Source organism: Pan paniscus, chromosome 17 (assembly GCF_029289425.2).
Source record: "Pan paniscus chromosome 17, NHGRI_mPanPan1-v2.0_pri, whole genome shotgun sequence".
In the NCBI taxonomy this organism is placed as follows: Eukaryota; Metazoa; Chordata; class Mammalia; order Primates; family Hominidae; genus Pan; species Pan paniscus.
Window position 1 is genome coordinate 94,562,685 of NC_073266.2, and position 17,804 is coordinate 94,580,488.

A 17,804-nucleotide genomic window follows, 5' to 3' on the forward strand; every position below is an offset into this window, starting at 1 on the left:
AGGCTTCCCGATGAAGTCATCTGAGCATGCAGAGCAGCCACATCAGCGTTTCTTCCTGGGTGCTGCCATGGCTGCTCCCGGAGAGCCCAGATGTGCAGGCACCTTGATGGGACATTGACTGTTTAAAAGGCCACTGGTGGATAAGTTAAATATGCAAGCAGCATTTATTTGACAAAAGGTGTTTTTAGTTTTCTTGGTAGAAACAAAACTTGCCACATCTTTTTGCAATTCACGCATGAAAGAAGTGGGGCATTTAGAATTTTTTCAATCCCAGAGTCCAAAAGAGGCCTCTCGCAATAGAGAATTGCTTATTCAGGACATTTTGACTTGGCTTCTCCTCTGGAAGCAGAAACAATTAGAAATCTGAAGTGGGATTGAGATATTTCATGTTGTATACCAGCATCTCATAGCTTTCTCCAAAAAATACCACATTTCTGTCACAAAGGGCAATGAATCCATTTTGCTTTCAAGTTAGAGTGTTAGGTTTAAATAAATATCATTTAGTTAGTTTCCTCTCCAAACTCTATTACTTATCTACAGAAAACAGGATTCACTCACATATTCCTGTAATACCAGTCATCCATCTATCTCTCTATCCATTCATCCATCCATCCACATAACAGTCCATTTACCCATCCATCCATCCATACACACACCCACCTACCCATCCATCCATCCATGCATCCATCCATCCCCCATCCACTCATCCATCCGTTCACCCATCCACCCACCCCTCCATCTATCCACTCATCCATCCATCCACTCATCCATCCATCCACTCATGCATGCATCCATCCACATATCAGTCCATTTACTCATCCATCCATCTATCCATCCATCCATCCATACACATACCCACCTACCCATCCATCCATCCATCCCCCATCCACTCATCCATCCACCCACCCACCATCTATCCACTCATGCATGCATGCATCCATCAATTCATCCATTCGTCATCCATCCATCCACATATCAGTCCATTTACCCATCCATCCATCTATCCATCCATACATACACACACCCACCTACCCATCCATCTATCCATCCCCCATCCAGTCATCCATCCATTCATCCATCCACCCACCCCTCCATCTATCCACTCATCCATCCATCCATCCATCCACATATCAGTCCATTTACCCATTTATCCATCTATCCATCCATTCCATCCATCCCCCATCCACTCATACATCCATTCATCCATCCATCCACCCCTCCATCTATCCACTCATCCATCCATCCATCCATCCACATATCAGTCCATTTACCCATTTATCCATCTATCCATCCATCCATCCATATATCCACCCATCCATCCATCCAACCCATTTATCCATCTATCCATCCATCCATACATATATCCACCCACCCATCCATCCACTCATCCATCTACCCATCCATCCATCCACTCATGCATCCATCCATCCACATATCAGTCCATTTACCCACTCATCCATCTATCCATCCATCCATACATATATCCACCCATCCATCCATCCACCTATCCATCCATCCATCCATCCATCCATCCATCCATCCATCCATCCATCCACTCATCCATCCATCCATCCACTCATGCATCCATCCATCCACATGTCAGTCCATTTACCCATTCATTCATCTATACATCCATACATACATACATCCACCCATCCATCCAATCATCCATCCATCCACCCATCCATCCACCCCCCATTCACTCATCCATCCATCCACTCATCCATCCAATCATCCATCCATCCACCCATCCATCCACCCTCCATTCACTCATCCATCCATCCACCCATCCATCCACTCATCCATCCATCATCCATCCATCATCCATCCATCCATCCATCCACTCATGTATTCATCCATTTACCTACCTGTTCATCCATCCATCTATCCATCCATCCATCCATCCATCCATCCATCCACTCATGTATCCATCCATTTACCTACCTGTCCATCCATCCATCCATCCATCCATCCATCCATCCATCCATCCATCCATCCATTATTTATGAGTACCAAATAGGTGTAATGTACCATTCTAAATATATGAGTTACAGTGATTGTAATTCACGAGGTCCTTGTCCTCGTGAAACCTACATTCTAGTGGGGAAAGCAGGTGAAAATGTATGTTATGGATTGAATAGTATCCCTCCAAATGATATGTCCATGTCCTAACTTCTGTACCTGTGAGTGTGACCTTATTTGGAAATAGATCTTTGCAGGTGCAATCAAGTGAAGATGAGGTCATTCTGCAGTAGGGTGGGCCCTACTCCAATCACTGGTGTCCTTGTAAGAAGAGAGCAGTTTGGACACAGGCACAGATGCACAGGGAAGAGGTGTGAAGACGGAGGCGGAGCCTGGAGGGGTGCATCTACAAACCTCAGAACACCAAGCACTTCTGGCACCACCAGGAGTAAGAGACATGGAGCAAATTCTCCTGTAGAGCCTTCGGGGGAAGCAGGGCTCTGCAGACATCTCAACTTGAGCTTTCTGGCCTTCACAATGGTCACAGAAGAATTCCTGTAGTTTGAAGCCCCCAGCATATGGTAATTTGTCTTGGCAGCCCCAACTCATGCAATGTGCAACTTCACATCAGGCAAGAGAACAGGAAAGCAGAGAGGGCTTGGGTCAGCAGGAAGGTCCTTGCGGAAATGACAGGACAAGATGAGAGTCTGGGCCCTGCGAGGACTTGGGGAAGTTGGGGAGGGTGCTTCTGGCAGAGGGGAAGGCAGCCCCCACTGGAAGCCTGCGCGGAATCGGCTCCAGTGGTGGAAGCAGCAGGAGAGCGGCCATGCTGGTTCTGGGTCCAGGAGGATGGCCGGGCTGAGAACCTCCCAGGCCAGGCAGTAACCTGGGAGGCAGGAGGGCCTGTGCAGGGAACTGACCATCTGTGAGCAACAGCAGGGGTATCACAGCCTTGATGGCTGTGAACAGACTGTGGAAAGGGCAGAGCAGGCAGCTATGTGGCGAGAAGACAGGGCTTGGTTTGGGGAGCAGCAGGGCCTGGGGAGGGAAGATTCTAGTGGACGGCCTCTGTGGAGGGATATGACGGAGATGGTGGTACCCAGAGGCCGGGGGCACCTTGGCTTCCATCCTGAGCAATTGGGAGAGGGACAGGGACTGGGAGTCTGGCTGGGACACTAAGGAAAGGAAGGTCTCTGGCGAGAGTGGCTGCAGGTGGCCTGGTTGGGGAAGGTGTAGACAGGGAACCAGCGAACAGTTGAGAATGCATGCCTGCCAAGCAACCAAGAGTGAGCAGTGGACAGATATTCTTCTACGTCGGTTTCCACAAAGGACCTCTTTCAGTAACTGCCCTGGGGTCCCCGTGACCCCTCCAGTTTCCCTGACTTGCTAGGAGAGCTCCCGGGACTTAGGATATGGTCCTGTCACTGCTATGACTCATTGCAATGAGAGGTGCATGGCAAAGTCCAGGAACCCCTCCTCAGAGTCACATGGGAGGCTGAATTTCCCAGCACATGCTGTGACCCCATGTGTGACATGTTGTCTGTTAGGGAGGCTCGTTAGAGACCCTTCCCAGGGCTTTACTCGGGGCTGGTCTCATAGGCTGCCTCGCTTGGTGCCACCAAGATTCCAGCCTCCAGAGGAAAGGCGCTGTTCTGCACAGACCATGTGGTGCTCACAGCTGTTCCGGCACAGCGAACCGCCCTCCCGGTTAGAGCACGGTGGGTGGGAGCACTCTGGAAACCCGCATTCCCAGACCACACCCCGGGACCTAGCTCACCACAGGCCTGCCTAAGAGTGGATGGCTCCAGGCTGCAGTGTGAACTCTTTTCTGCACAATTACTAAGAGGCAGGAAAGTCATAAAGACGTTGGTGAGGAAAAGATGTTTCTCATGTGGTTTGGTTCACACTAAAAATACTTTGAGGGCATTTCTTCACGTGGACTGAGAAGACACTTAACTTGGGGGATGTTAAGTTGTTAAACTAAATGTCTGGAAGAGTGTTGTCTTCTGAGAAAGAGTCCTCCACCCTCCGCTCCGTACAGCCTTGGGATCAGCAGCTCTGAAGATGAAGCCATAGGAGCGGCCTCTCGGGTGGAAGATTCTACGTCTCTTGGCAGCAGCTCTCAGGGAGAGTGGGGCTGACACATTTCCCACCTGAGTTAAGTTTGTACTTGGTAAGGTTAGGTGACCCCTGCTCCGGTGCACACACACCCACGTGTACACACACACACGCAAACAGGCAGAGCACCACCAGAATTGGAACCCAGGTTCAGCAATTCTTGTAGAAACTTTAAATAAAAATGCAATTGCCTCTTGCATTAATAGCACTATTGACTAAGCCAGATGACAGCCTGCTAGCCTCCCAGGTGGCTGACCTTGGGCGATGCTGTAGATAAAACAATGCCTGTGAAGATGCACCTTTTTTTTTTTTTGAGATGGAGTCTCACTGTGTCGCCCAGGTTGGAGTGTGATGGCACAATCTCAGCTCACCGCAACCTCCGCCTCCTGGGTTCACGCCATTCTCCTGCGTCAGCCTCCCAAGTAGCTGGGATTACAGGCGCCCGCCACTGTGCCCAGCTAATTTTTTGTATTTTTAGTAGAGACTGGGTTTCACTATGTTGGCCAGGTTGGTCTCGAACTCCTGACCTCGTGATCCACCCGCCTCGGCCCCGCAAAGTGCTTGGATTACAGGCGTGAGCCACCGTGCCCAGCCTCTACTTTTAAGCCATCACGAGCACTTGGACTCCAATGCAGCTCCTTTCTTTATTGCTCAGTGTATTTCCCGGGGTCTTTGGCCAACTGCAGCGGGTGGCCTTTTTTGAATCTGAGAACGCACAGTGACACAGGCCCCTTCAGCACTGAGGTCTCATCTGGGGGATGCGAGGAGGGGAGGGCACCAGTTCTGGGGGTGGTGGCATGGGAGGAGTGAGGTGGGGTTGCTTTCCTTCTGCTGCTGATAGTCGTGGATGTTTGCACACTTACAACTCTCACTCATTGGAAAAAGGATTCCAGTGCTTCTGATTTTTTTAATCAAAATCATCTGGGTTGAGAAACTGCCCTGTAAGTGAGACGTATCATGCAGTCCACATAAGACCTGGTTCCAAGGCAGGTTAACCTGCTCTCACATACATTATAGATGTTTGCCAACAGCAAAGTGTAAAGCCAGCAGTTGGAACCCAGGGTCGCGGTGGTCTCGTCCATGCACCCAAGGGATTGCGTACAGCTGCCAGTGTGACTGTGCTGGCTGAGCCCTGTGCCTGAAAAATAGGTCACCTGCTCCAGGACAAGTGCGGAAAAGGCAGGACCAGGTGGGGCAGGAGACTTCGGTGGCACCGTTCTTCCATGACCACTGGTGAAATTCAACTACGTAAGAACGCTAAGCTTTATAACATATTATTAAGTACATCATTGCACTGTAGTGTTTGAAAAAGCAACGTGAAGAATACTGTGGTCAGTACAAAGCTGCAGTTTTTGCAGGGATGCAATGCTTATTTATAGGTTGCAAGAACAACAGAAATAATTAGTCTGATTTTATAGCTGTGCTTTATGTTCTCTAGCTAATATAAATTAATGCAAATGTGAAAGGAAAACAATAGCTATATTGTACATAATTAAATGCATTAACAAAACACAAGAACATCTGAATACTAATATTTTTGCAACAGTTGGGCTTTGTGTCCCTGAATGCAGTTATTTGTGAGGCACAGAGAAGGGCATTTTTGTCCCCAAAGTAGCTTCTCCCAACACATAAGAAGTATGCGAAGAAGTCTAAATCTATGGATGTGCAGCGTTTTTGGTAGGCGCGAGTGCAGTTCAGTGCGTTAATATTGCCTTCAGTCAAACGAAATCCCAATGCAGACTTTTACATTTGGATATTTATAGAGCAGAGCATGATTACACAATTAGTGAAACATGCAGATCTACATTTTCCAAAATATGTACTTATAATATTTTCTGCGGTATTAATCGATTTCTGCAATTGCAGGAAAACTTCCTTAAACAAAAACACCACACCCTAATCTTATTGCTAGAACAATGCTGGCCTTTAGAAGGTGGTGGTATTCAAATCACTGACCATCTGTGAGCAACAACAGGGGTATCATGTATCTCCGAGTGGTTTCTGAGGCACAGAAATGCACAGCAGGACGCAGCTGTGATATGTGGGGGATAGCGTTTACTAAATAAAGAAACTCAGGCGTCATGACCTGAGGAAGCTCATCTTCCACTGAGGTGGTGTTAATGAAAGGCCACGTGGCCTCATTTTTACAGTGTGACTGGCTGCTTCCAGTGGCTCATCTCCAGCACACAAGCGTCGCCAGGTCCTGCCACTCCTTCTTTTGGACTATTTCTTATGTGACCACAACCCCCCGCTTCCTTTGCTTGCTGCTGCTTTCTGCTGGGGCTCTCACTGCGACATCGTGGCTAATTCCCTCATCTCCAGGCTCCCTTCATGGGTTCCACTGCCTGCACAACCGCTGAACCATCCGTAAAGGGCTTTGCAACACAAGGCTCCTAACTCATGCGCCTGCACGGACTCCTCATTCTATGAGCTCCAAGGACACACTCCTCTCTCTGCCATTGGGTTCCCTTGTTCTCCTCCGCGGCGCCATGCGCATTGCTGCAGGCCCTTGACCTCTGTGGTCTCAACAATGGCCACGCTGCTGCCTCTGCCTCCAGGTCCCCACCCTGGGGAGGCTGGCCCTGGGAGGCCCAGACACCCTTCTCCGAGTGCGTCTTACCCTCCAGTACCACAGAGTCACTCCTTAGTTCTCTTCTAATCGCCTCATATTTGCTTTGTTGTCTCCAGTCAAGTGACCTCCTCTCCGAGGGCCAGGGACCAGGCTCTATTTATTCTCTAACATATCCGGGATGGTGTGGGGCCTCCACAGATGTCCAACAAGCACTGAATGTTTGCTAATAGAAGATGCTGATATTTACTGGAGTATACTCCAAAAGGAAAGACGCCAAATCCCCCACTCTTCTTTGCTAGAAAAACTTAGATTCTGGCATGATCGCTGTTAAGCTGCTTTTTATATACTTATTTTTAAGTCAGCCTCTACATCCATGGTCTAAAGCAAGCTTGTCCGACCTGCAGCCCACAGGCCGCATGCAGCCCAGGATGCCTTTGAACGCAGCCCAGTACAAATTCATAAACACAGGCCGCATGCAGCCCAGGATGCCTTTGAACGCAGCCCAGTACAAATTCATAAACACAGGCCGCATGCAGCCCAGGATGCCTTTGAACGCAGCCCAGTACAAATTCATAAACACAGGCCGCATGCAGCCCAGGATGCCTTTGAACGCAGCCCAGTACAAATTCATAAACACAGGCTGCATGCAGCCCGGGATGCCTTTGAACGCAGCCCAATACAAATTCATAAACTTTCTTAAAACATTATGAGTTGTTTTGTGACTTTTTTCTTTAGCTCATCAACTATTGTTAGTGTATTTTATGTGTGACCCAAGACAATTCTTCTTCTTCCAATGTGGCCCAGGGAAGCCAAAAGATTGGATACCCCTGGTCTAAAGAATTCTGTTTAGAAATTAATTTCTGTGGTAAAATTTCACTCTTTCTGGTTCTGCAGAGAGTTTTCTAATATGGTAAATAAAACCATTTAGCATGGCTCTGAAGTTCCAGAATACAGAATTAAACTTTTCAGTTTTATCCTTTCCTAAAGTCCAAACCCTAATTTATGCTTTTGGATGTGTTGCTCAGATGAAACATGGATGGCCAAGTGGGACCACCTTCAACAAGCCCCAGGCCCCCGCGCTCTGCAGTTTCCTTGGAGCAAATCAAAGCATGTGGGCGACGGAGAATCGGCCGTTGTGGCAGCACCAGGGCCTGCAGTCGCCAGGGTGGGGCTGAGGCCAGGGCCGGAGGTCTGGGCAGAACCACAGGGAAGGACCTTGGAGGCCGACCTCAGTCCCTCCACTGACCAGCCGATGTGCTCCAGCAAGTCGCTGAGGCCGGCTATGCCTGTTTCTGTGTTTATGAGATGGGAGCATTCATTTCTATTCTTACCTGAAATAACCCCAGGCTCCTTTCCACAGCAGCACACTGACCTGGGTGACGTGTCCTCCCCATGCCACCCTCCCACAAACGCTGCCTTCCACCTGCAGCACCCGCAGGGAGTGGCAGAGAGGGCATTCCCGAGCAGACTGCAGGAGTTTTGGGAGGTGCGTGTGTGCATTCTCGTAACTCTCCGAGGCGGGTGGTTTTAGTAGCCCTTTTATTCATACCAGAAACTGAGACTTAGCAAAGTTACGGTGGGATTGATGGAGGAGCTGCCGTTCACTCCTGACTAAACTCCCTCCGTATGTTCTAGAAACGCAGGCGATCCCCCACCTCTAGCTGTCTGACACCAGCCCTTCTCCAGCCCAAAGTGGCTTTCACTGCAGCCAGGCTTTTCCTCTCAGGGTAAAATTGAACTGCAGATAATCGATGGCTGACGCATCTGTGGCTAGCAGCTGCTTCACGGAGGGCTGACCAGGAGAGACCCAGAGGCTTTCTGATCTGTCGGGAGCCAAGAGCTCAGCCAGGGCCCCCGCCTGCAGCCACAGGGACCTCGAGTGCACTCAGCGGTCTCGGTGCACCATAGCCACCTGGACATCGATACGTTAATGACTGTTAAACATGAACAAAAGCCGAGTCCCACACTCCAGGACATTCAACACTCACCCGACAGTCTGTCCGAGTGTTACCTCCAACAGTATGAAGCTCACCGTGCAATGGCTCCAGGCTTGTTTAGGAAACTGTCCCACTCTCATCTTGCTCTAATCAGAACATGGCAGGAATCAAATATCCATACCTGACTGTCTCCAGTAGAACGGTGATGACAGAGTGGACACTGTCCTCTATTGAAATACTTTTTTTTTTTTTAACCTAGAGCATGTTTCTCGTGCTCCATTCCCCTGCATCCGTGGAAATCACATCGCACAAGTAACTTCCATCAAAACCAGCACGTGTGAGAGACAAACATCGGGGTTCCCAGGCACACCCCACACCCTGAGTAAACCAGGACGGACAGGCCGAGGCTCCGCTGCTGCCTTTCTGGCACACGCAGAGGAGCAGTGGGCAGCGGGTTACTCCCTCTCCGAAAAACCGTCCTTCTCCCCATGCCCTGCGGCACCGTGAGTGCATCGCTCATCCCGCTCGCTGAGCTCCCAGCCTGTGCCATGGAACCTGCTCCACTGCGGAGCCTGGGATGAGGCTGAGCCTGTTGCTCTTCCTGTTGAGTTTGGTCTCGACCACCCTGCATGAATCTTTGTGCTTCCAATGCGTCTGGTCAGGGGGCCCTGCCGCCTCGTTTCAGGGACGGTGCCTGCAGGCCGCTGTCTGTGCCTGAACTCGGCGCTTTTCACGCTGGCTTGACCCACGGAGGGCGGCTGTCAGCCGCAACCGGAGGCAGAGCGCGGGCGTTCTGAGGCTCTTGGATGAGGCTCGCTGGTGATACCTTCTGGGTTTGCAACTTTGTTCTAAAGCCAGGGGTTTTCAGGCCAACAGGAATGCATTTAGTTAGTAATCCAGAGCATGCCATAGGAAAACATAACGAATAAAACCAGAATAAAACATAACGCAGAAATCACCTTCTCCACGAAGGCAATCACACTACCCAATTTAACTATAACACGGTGGACTTCTGTGGATGAGATGATACTGTCCTTCTTTTCACTACAATTAATTAAATGTTGTCCCCTTTTATTAGAGATCTCAACACATTAGACCTAAGGGATCATCCAAATATAATTTCACTAGGGAATTTTAATAAAATGTCCAAGCAGATCTTAAATGGGGAGGATGGCTTGAGGCTGGAAGTTTGAGACAACCCTGAGCAACGCAGCAAGACCTTGTCTTTACAAAAAAAATGAAAAGTTAGCTGGGATGGTCTCATGTACCTGTAGTCCCAGCTCCTCAGGAGGCTGAGGTGGGAGGATCACTTAAGCCCAGGAAGTTGAGGCTGCAGTCTGCTATTATCAAGCCACTGCACTCCAGCATGGGCAACAGAGCAAGACCCCGTCTCTAAATAAATACATAATTTTTTTCTGTCAAAATATCTGGTGGACATCATGTCCAAGCAGATCTTAAATGAGACAGAAGGCAATGAAAATTACCATCCCTCAGGTAACTTGAGGGTTTCCCAACAATAAGCTCTAACACATGCAGTGGAGGCTTAGCCTGCCGTGAGTCGCCACTGTTGGCTTATTTTATGTATTTGCATCGTTCCCATCTAAATGGGGATTCCCAGACTTCATAGCCCAGTAAAATAGGAAAAGTTAGGGATGAAAATGACAGGCCTTTGTCTCGCCACCTCAAAACTCCCAAGTATTTATTTTGCCAGCTAAGACATTAAAAAAAAAGCAGACAACTACCATGTACTGGGAATATAATTTCACAAAAGAAAGAATTTTGGAATCAGTAGAATGGGAAGAGCCTGTCCTCAGGATGAAAGGCTATGGAATACACTTAGCTTCATTAAAGTGACATTGTAGCGTTGCTTTTTGATCTGCTGCAAAGACCCTGTATCTGCCCGCACACGCCTGCCCGCACACGCCTGCCCGCACACGCCTGCTGAGGCCCACCGAGCAGAGGCTGCAACGTCCAGCCCTGCTGGTGTCCCCCTGGGCAGGGGCAGGGCCAGGGACAGCATCAGAGAGCACCAGGTCTCCGACAGATAAGACATTCAGACCCAGCTCCCCGCCCTCAGCACACATTCCAGACCCCACAGGCCCCTTGCATACACATAGAGCTCACAACTCTCATTTGGCCGCAGACCACTAAAAACTTCCCCACGGAGGGGCTTTTGGTAACCACTTTTCTGTATATTTTCAACATGACGTCCACCAGATATTTTGACAGAAAAAAATTATTTATTTATTTAGAGATGGGGTCTTGCTCAGTTGCCCATGCTGGAGTGCAGTGGCTTGATAATAGCTGACTGCAGCCTCAACTTCCTGGGCTTAAATGATCCTCCCACCTCAGCCTCCTGAGGAGCTGTGACTACAGGTACATGAGACCATCGCAGCCAATTTTTAATTTTTTTTTGTAAAGACAAGGTCTTGCTGTGTTGCTCAGGGTTGTCTCAAACTTCCAGCCTCAAGCCATCCTCCTGTCTTGGCTTCCCAAGTAGCTGGCATGAGCCACTGCCCCAGCTAATTTTTATTTATTTATTTATTTATTGATCATTCTTGGGTGTTTCTTGCAGAGGGGGATTTGGCAGGGTCATAGGACAACAGTGGAGGGAAGGTCAGCAGATAAACAAGTGAACAAAGGTCTCTGGTTTTCCTAGGCAGAGGACCCTGCGGCCTTCCGCAGTGTTTGTGTCCCTGGGTACTTGAGATTAGGGAGTGGTGATGACTCTTAACGAGCATGCTGCCTTCAAGCATCTGTTTAACAAAGCACATCTTGCACCGCCCTTAATCCATTCAACCCTGAGTGGACACAGCACAAGTTTCAGAGAGCACAGGGTTGGGGGTAAGGTCACAGATCAACAGGATCCCAAGGCAGAAGAATTTTTCTTAGTACAGAACAAAATGAAAAGTCTCCCATGTCTACTTCTTTCTACACAGACATGGCAACCATCCGATTTCTCAATCTTTCCCCCACCTTTCCCCCGTTTCTATTCCACAAAACCGCCATTGTCATCATGGCCCGTTCTCAATGAGCTGTTGGGTACACCTCCCAGACGGGGTGGTGGCCGGGCAGAGGGGCTTCTCACTTCCCAGTAGGGGCGGCCGGGCAGAGGCGCCCCTCACCTCCCGGACGGGGCGGCTGGCCTGGCGGAGACGCTCTTCACTTCACCGACGGGGTGGCTGCCGGGCGGAGGGACTCCTGACTTCTCAGACGGGGCGGCCGGGCAGAGACACTCCTCACTTTCCAGACTGGGCAGCCAGGCAGAGGGGCTCCTCACATCCCAGATGATGGGCGGCCAGGCAGAGACGCTCCTCACTTCCCAGACGGGGTGGCGGCCGGGCAGAGGCTGCAATCTCAGCTCTTTGGGAGGCCAAGGCAGGCGGCTGGGAGGTGGTGGTTGTAGCGAGCCGAGATCATGCCGCTGCACTCCAGCCTGGGCACCATTGAGCACTGAGTGAACGACACTCCGTCTGCAATCCCGGCACCTCGGGAGGCCGAGGCTGGTGGATCACTCGTGGTTAGGAGCTGGAGACCAGCCCGGCCAACACAGCGAAACCCCGTCTCCACCAAAAAAAATACGAAAACAAGTCAGGCGTGGCGGCGCGCGCCTGCAATCGCAGGCACTCGGCAGGCTGAGGCAGGAGAATCAGGCAGGGAGGCTGCAGTGAGCCGAGATGGCAGCAGTACAGTCCAGCTTCGGCTCGGCATCAGAGGGAGACCGTGGAAAGAGAGGGAGAGGGAGACCATGGGGAGAGGGAGGGGGAGGGGGAGGGGGAGGGGGAGAGGGACCCCAGCTAATTTTTTAAACTTTTTGTAGAGATGGGGTCTTGCCACGTTTCCCAGACTTGTCTCAAACTCCAGGTCTCAAGCAATCCTTCTGCCTTGGCCTCCCAAAGTGCTGGGATGACAGGCATGAGCCATTGTGCCCATTCCTGATTTATTTCAGAGATCAACATAATAATAGACTCACTCGTTCTCCACATTTTTACCTTGGCTTTAAAAGTAGTATTTTTTGGTAGCATATCTAGTTAGGTTTAAAGCCCAGAGTACAATTTTGGTTAGTTTTGAGTGTTCTATGTTCCCATAAAATGACCACACACACACACAAACACACACACACACACACAGTCACCACTGACCTGATTTGACAGATCTGTCCTCTACCACCAGGAAATTTAGCCCGGAAACTAATAATTTTCCTGGCTCAAAAATCCAGGTTTCCAGCTTACCGTCCACAGATATCCTTCTTGTAGGTCTGACCCACACAGGGAACCTAGACACAATCTTAGGGGCCTCACAGGGCCCCACTCCCCAGCCACCAAAATGCACTTCCAGATCATCTTTTTAGGGCCTAGAGTCCACACGATTGCCTAAGGAAATTTTGGGATCTATCATATTAAAATACAAGCAACTGGAAAGGAGAGTCCCCAGAGGCTCAGGCAATGGTTAGGAGGCTGGGAATCAGGCAATGGTTAGGAGGCTGGGAATCAGGCAATGGTTAGGAGGCTGGGAATCAGGCAATGGTTAGGAGGCTGGGAATCAGGCAATGGTTAGGAGGCTGGGAATGGCTCCTGGAAATATTACTGCTTCTTCCTTTATTTTCCATGATTGGCAATCCAGCTATAAGGCCATACAGTATCCGAGGCAGAAAATACTGGAAGGAGACCCAAGAGCCCATGGTACTATTCACGTAGGGACTCTGTGTGGAAAGAGCTCTGAACAGGGCAGCCACTTCTGAGGGCTGACGAGGCCTCCACACAGGGACGGGAAGGGACAGGAAGGGACGGGAAGCTTTGGTTACTTTTGTCTTAAATGCACAATGGCAGAATTCATTGGAGCAGGACGGCCCTGTGGTACCGGTACATGGAACAATTTTCTCTGACAGTGATTTGCAATCTGGTTTTCTAGCCCACAGTTGCTTTAGGAAGTATTTTCCAAAAATAAATCCATATATCTAAATACACCAAAATGTGTTATTTTCCATAATTGCTCAAATTAATCCTTAGCTGCTAACTAAAAACAGCAGCATGGAACAGGTCAAGGAAACCATTCTTGTGGAATTCACACAATGGAAAAATGTTTAATTATTTGGTTTGTGATTTGGTGTTTTTAAAGCCATGCTTTTTAAACATACACATTTCTCCCATACCCTTTTATCAGACGGTATCTTCAAGGTGACTGAGGCTACCGGGGCCACTGTGCGATCTAGATTCCTGTAACTGACCCTGCTTCAGACCTTCTCTTATGCGGACCAGTTGTCACTGCAAAATAAGAGTCTGCATAGCTAAGTTCAAGTCAAGTCCTTCGGGGGCAACCTGGTATCTGTGGAAGAGGGAATTCTGAAGTCACAAAACCATTCTTTATGGTCAAGAAACTCTAAAGCTATACAGACACTGTTTTAGAGAAATAAAGAAAAGTTATCCAATTCTTCAGCCATTGCAAAAAAAAAAAAAATCCTATTTTCAGAAAATCAAAAGAAGGTGATACTGTTTCCTCTAGCCCAGGAAAAACCATATAAAAACTCCACACTAAACTGAAATAAGATAATACAACTTTCCTTAAGTGGCCTTTCTAAATTTTAATTCTCAATTTGCTTCTAATGGTGGTGAGATGTTTTGGAGTTGTTACAATTGGCTTTTTACCTAAAGCAGTTTGGCAGATGCCAGACAGACCCCCGAGGCTGTGAGCATGCCCGCCCTGCTGCCCACCCTCTCACACCCCGTGTGGGCCACCACCTGCCCTGCCAGCCTCTGCTCAGAGCCTCCGCCCTCGCCTGCAGACACCTCCAACTCCCCTACAAGCGCAGATTTCAGGAACACATGAAGAAAGCTAAGAAAAAGGAGGCAGGGAGTATTCCATTTGTTTAGACCTGAAGCTGGTCAGTTTCTCATTTTTGTGGATGTTTTGAAGCAAGTAATTCACTATCTGGACACAATTTCCAGGGTACTGTTCTGTAAGTGAGCTCCTTGATGTCTTTAACACTGGGTGTGCTGACATATCTAATAGACGAACATCTTGTTGCATTTTACATGCTAAGCTGCAGAAGAAACAATGCACCAGGGCCTATTTGCAGACCATCAGCCTCTTGGCACGAGGAGGGCATTGCCCGTGCAGCTCTGCTGGCTCTAATGGGCTCCTGGTCTGTGCCTCTCCTTTGGCCACCTTGGACAGGCTGTACACTGGCTGCAGAGTGGGCCGCAGGTGACCTCTCTCATGGATGGGGACAGGCTTGCAGGCTGTGCCCAGTGGGAGCCAGGGCTTCTGTCGAGCACTCAGCTCCAGCTCCTGTCCAGCAGATAGATAGTCTGCTCCCTGCCTGTGAAGAGTCGGACAGAAACTTTGAGCGATGGCAACGACAACAAGTGTGTTTTCTGGGGGTGGAGGTGAGGAGAGCTTGGGGCTAAAGGTGCAGAACCGAGCTTTAAGCTGTGGCCCCTTGTCCCACTGGAGAAGGCGCCGGGGGTACGCAGGGCCTCCACTCTCCTGGCCCCTCTCAAGGAGGCCGAGCCCTGCAGAGACCATGGAATTTGGAAGTGTGGGCCAGGGCCGAAGAGGACCCTCCTTGTTTGTGGAATACTTGTGTCACGGCGCGCTGTGCTCAGGGTCACCAGGGAGGGCAAAGGAAACAAAAAGGGCCATGGTGTGGCCCGTGGATTTGCTATGGCAGAAATTCTGCATCTATGAGAGGCATGTGGCTGCCTGCCAGGCTACCCGCAGAGATTTCTTGAAAACTTTCCCACAAACGAGGCTCATCAACCCACCCATCTCACACCAATGCCTCCTTTGTGTGCCCAGAACATATAGTTTTTATTTGCTCCACATAGCTCACCCCTGGCGCCTCCCACGGCAGGGAAGAGGCCACAGGAGAGGCAGCCGTGTGCTGGGGGAGCCTCAGGAGGGTGGGGACGGGGTCGGCGAGGCGCGGCCATGCGCTGGCCAGTCACCCCTGTGAGGCTGCACACACTGAGCTCAGGTTCCTTCCTCCTTCAGCGCGGTGACAGTCCACACGCCCAGCTTCCCTAACACGGTTGGTGTAGAGATAAGAGATTCTTAAAAAGCCCAATATTCATGTAGATTCGGTTAGGTTGTGCAGCCTTTGGTGAATTTCACAGTGACTTGTACCAACACTGGACAGACCCAGAGCAGTCATAAGAAAGTGGCATCACAGGTAGTACTAGGAATTGCTTCTCAGGGGGAGCAAAGAACTTAAAAAAATTATTCCTAGCTCTTGGCCAATTTGACATAGTGGCAGCTCAAAACACACTAGTTGAACTGAGTTGAATTTGGAGTTTTAGAAAAGGTCTGGAGGCCAATATGGCTGACTTTGTTTATTTTTTTATTTTTATTTTTTGAGGCTGAGTCTCACTCTGTGACCCAGGCTGGAGTGCGGAGGCATGATCTCGGCTCACTGTAGCCTCCACCTCCCAGGTTCAAGTGATTCTCCTGCCTCAGCCTCCTGAGTAGCTAGGATTACAGGTGTGCGCCACCACGTCCAGATAATTTTTGTACTTTTAGTAGAGATGGGGTTTTGCCACATTGGCCAGGTTGGTTTTGAACTCCTGGGCTGAAGTCATCTGCTTGCCTTGGCCTCCCAAAGTGCTGGGATTACAGGTATGAGCCACTCCACCCAGCCAAACATGGCTGACTTTGATTCTTGGTTCTATCATTTACTGTGTGACCTTGAGCACATAATTTAATCTCTTTAAGGCTTGGTTGCCTCATTTGCAAAACTGATAGAACAGCTGGAGCTCCCCCATGCATTGCTCTGATGAGCGCTTGCAGGGCATGTCATAAAATGTCCTTGGTCTTGGTGCACAATTGGGGCTTTTGTTGTTGCTGCTATCAAAATGTTTCTAAAACTACTCTGGAAACACCTTGTGCACAGGAGTAAGGCCCTATATAGTTTTCATCCTTCCACCCACCTCCCATCCATCATTTACCCGTCCACATATCCATCCATCCATCCATGCATTCATCCAGCCATCCACCCACCCACCCACCCATCCACACACCCGTCCACATATCCATCCATCCATCCATGCATTCATCCATCCACCCACCCACCCACCCACCCATCCACACACCCGTCCACATATCCATCCATCCATCCATCCATCCATCCATCCACCCACTCACCCATCCACACACCCACCCACATATCCATCCATCCACCCACCCATCCACACACCCACCCACATATCCATCCATCCATCCATGCATTCATCCATCCATGCACCCACCCACCCACCCATCCACACACCCACCCACATATCCATCCATCCATCCATCCATGCATTCACTCACCCATCTACTAGTCCACTCATCTATTCGTCCACCCATCTACCCATGTATCTACTCATCCATCCATATATCAATTTATCCATCTATCCACCCATCCATTCACCCAGCATCTGTCCATCCGTTTATCTACCTATGCATCAATCCACCCATCCATCCATCCATCCATCCATCCATCTACCCACCCACCCATCCACACACCCACCCACATATCCATTTATCCATCCATCCATCCATCCACATATCCATTTATCCATCCATCTACACATCCACCCATCTGATACTCACATAGTGCCTTGAGTTAGGCACAGTTCTAAGGATGCTCCCACTAATCCTCACCCTGACAGAGTCCCGCTCCCCACTGCACCCCTCATCCGCAGTATGGTGGAGCCTATCTATGATGAAGTGTCTCTTGTGATTGTTACCTAATGGGGCAAAAAAAAAAAAAAAAAAAAAAAAAGGTTACCTGGGGCCCTCAGACCTAATCACAGGAGCCTTTAGGCAGGGTTTTCTCCACTGGTGGCAGAAGTGGAAGTCAGAGAGATTCTAGGCTGAGAAGGATTTGAAGCGCCAGGGATGCCTTGAAGACAGAGGGGACCATGTGCATGTCCAGAGAGTGGCCCCTGGGAGCTGAGAGTGACTCCTGCCACCACTAGCAAGGATGGGGGAAGTGGGCCCATTCTACAGTCCACAGAGCTGAATTCTACCGGCAACTGGGTGAGCTGGGGAGTGGGTTCCCTCCCAGAGCCTCTAAGAAGAGCCTGGCTGCTGACTCCTTAATGCTAGGCCTGGAGACCCGGAGTGCAGACTCCAGTTGAGCCTGACCCAGAGACCCAGAGTACAGACCCCAGTTGAGCCTGCCCTGACTTTTGACCTACAAAACTTTGAGCTCATAAACCTGTTTCAAGCTGTAA

The 17,804-nt window shown here is 49.7% G+C and overlaps 1 protein-coding gene across 4 annotated transcripts in view; it reads right to left on the reverse strand.

Moving 5' to 3' along the window:
- MBP (myelin basic protein) overlaps positions 1–17,804 on the reverse strand; it is a 129,063-nt gene that overhangs the window by 40,418 nt on the left and 70,841 nt on the right. The window lies entirely within an intron of this gene.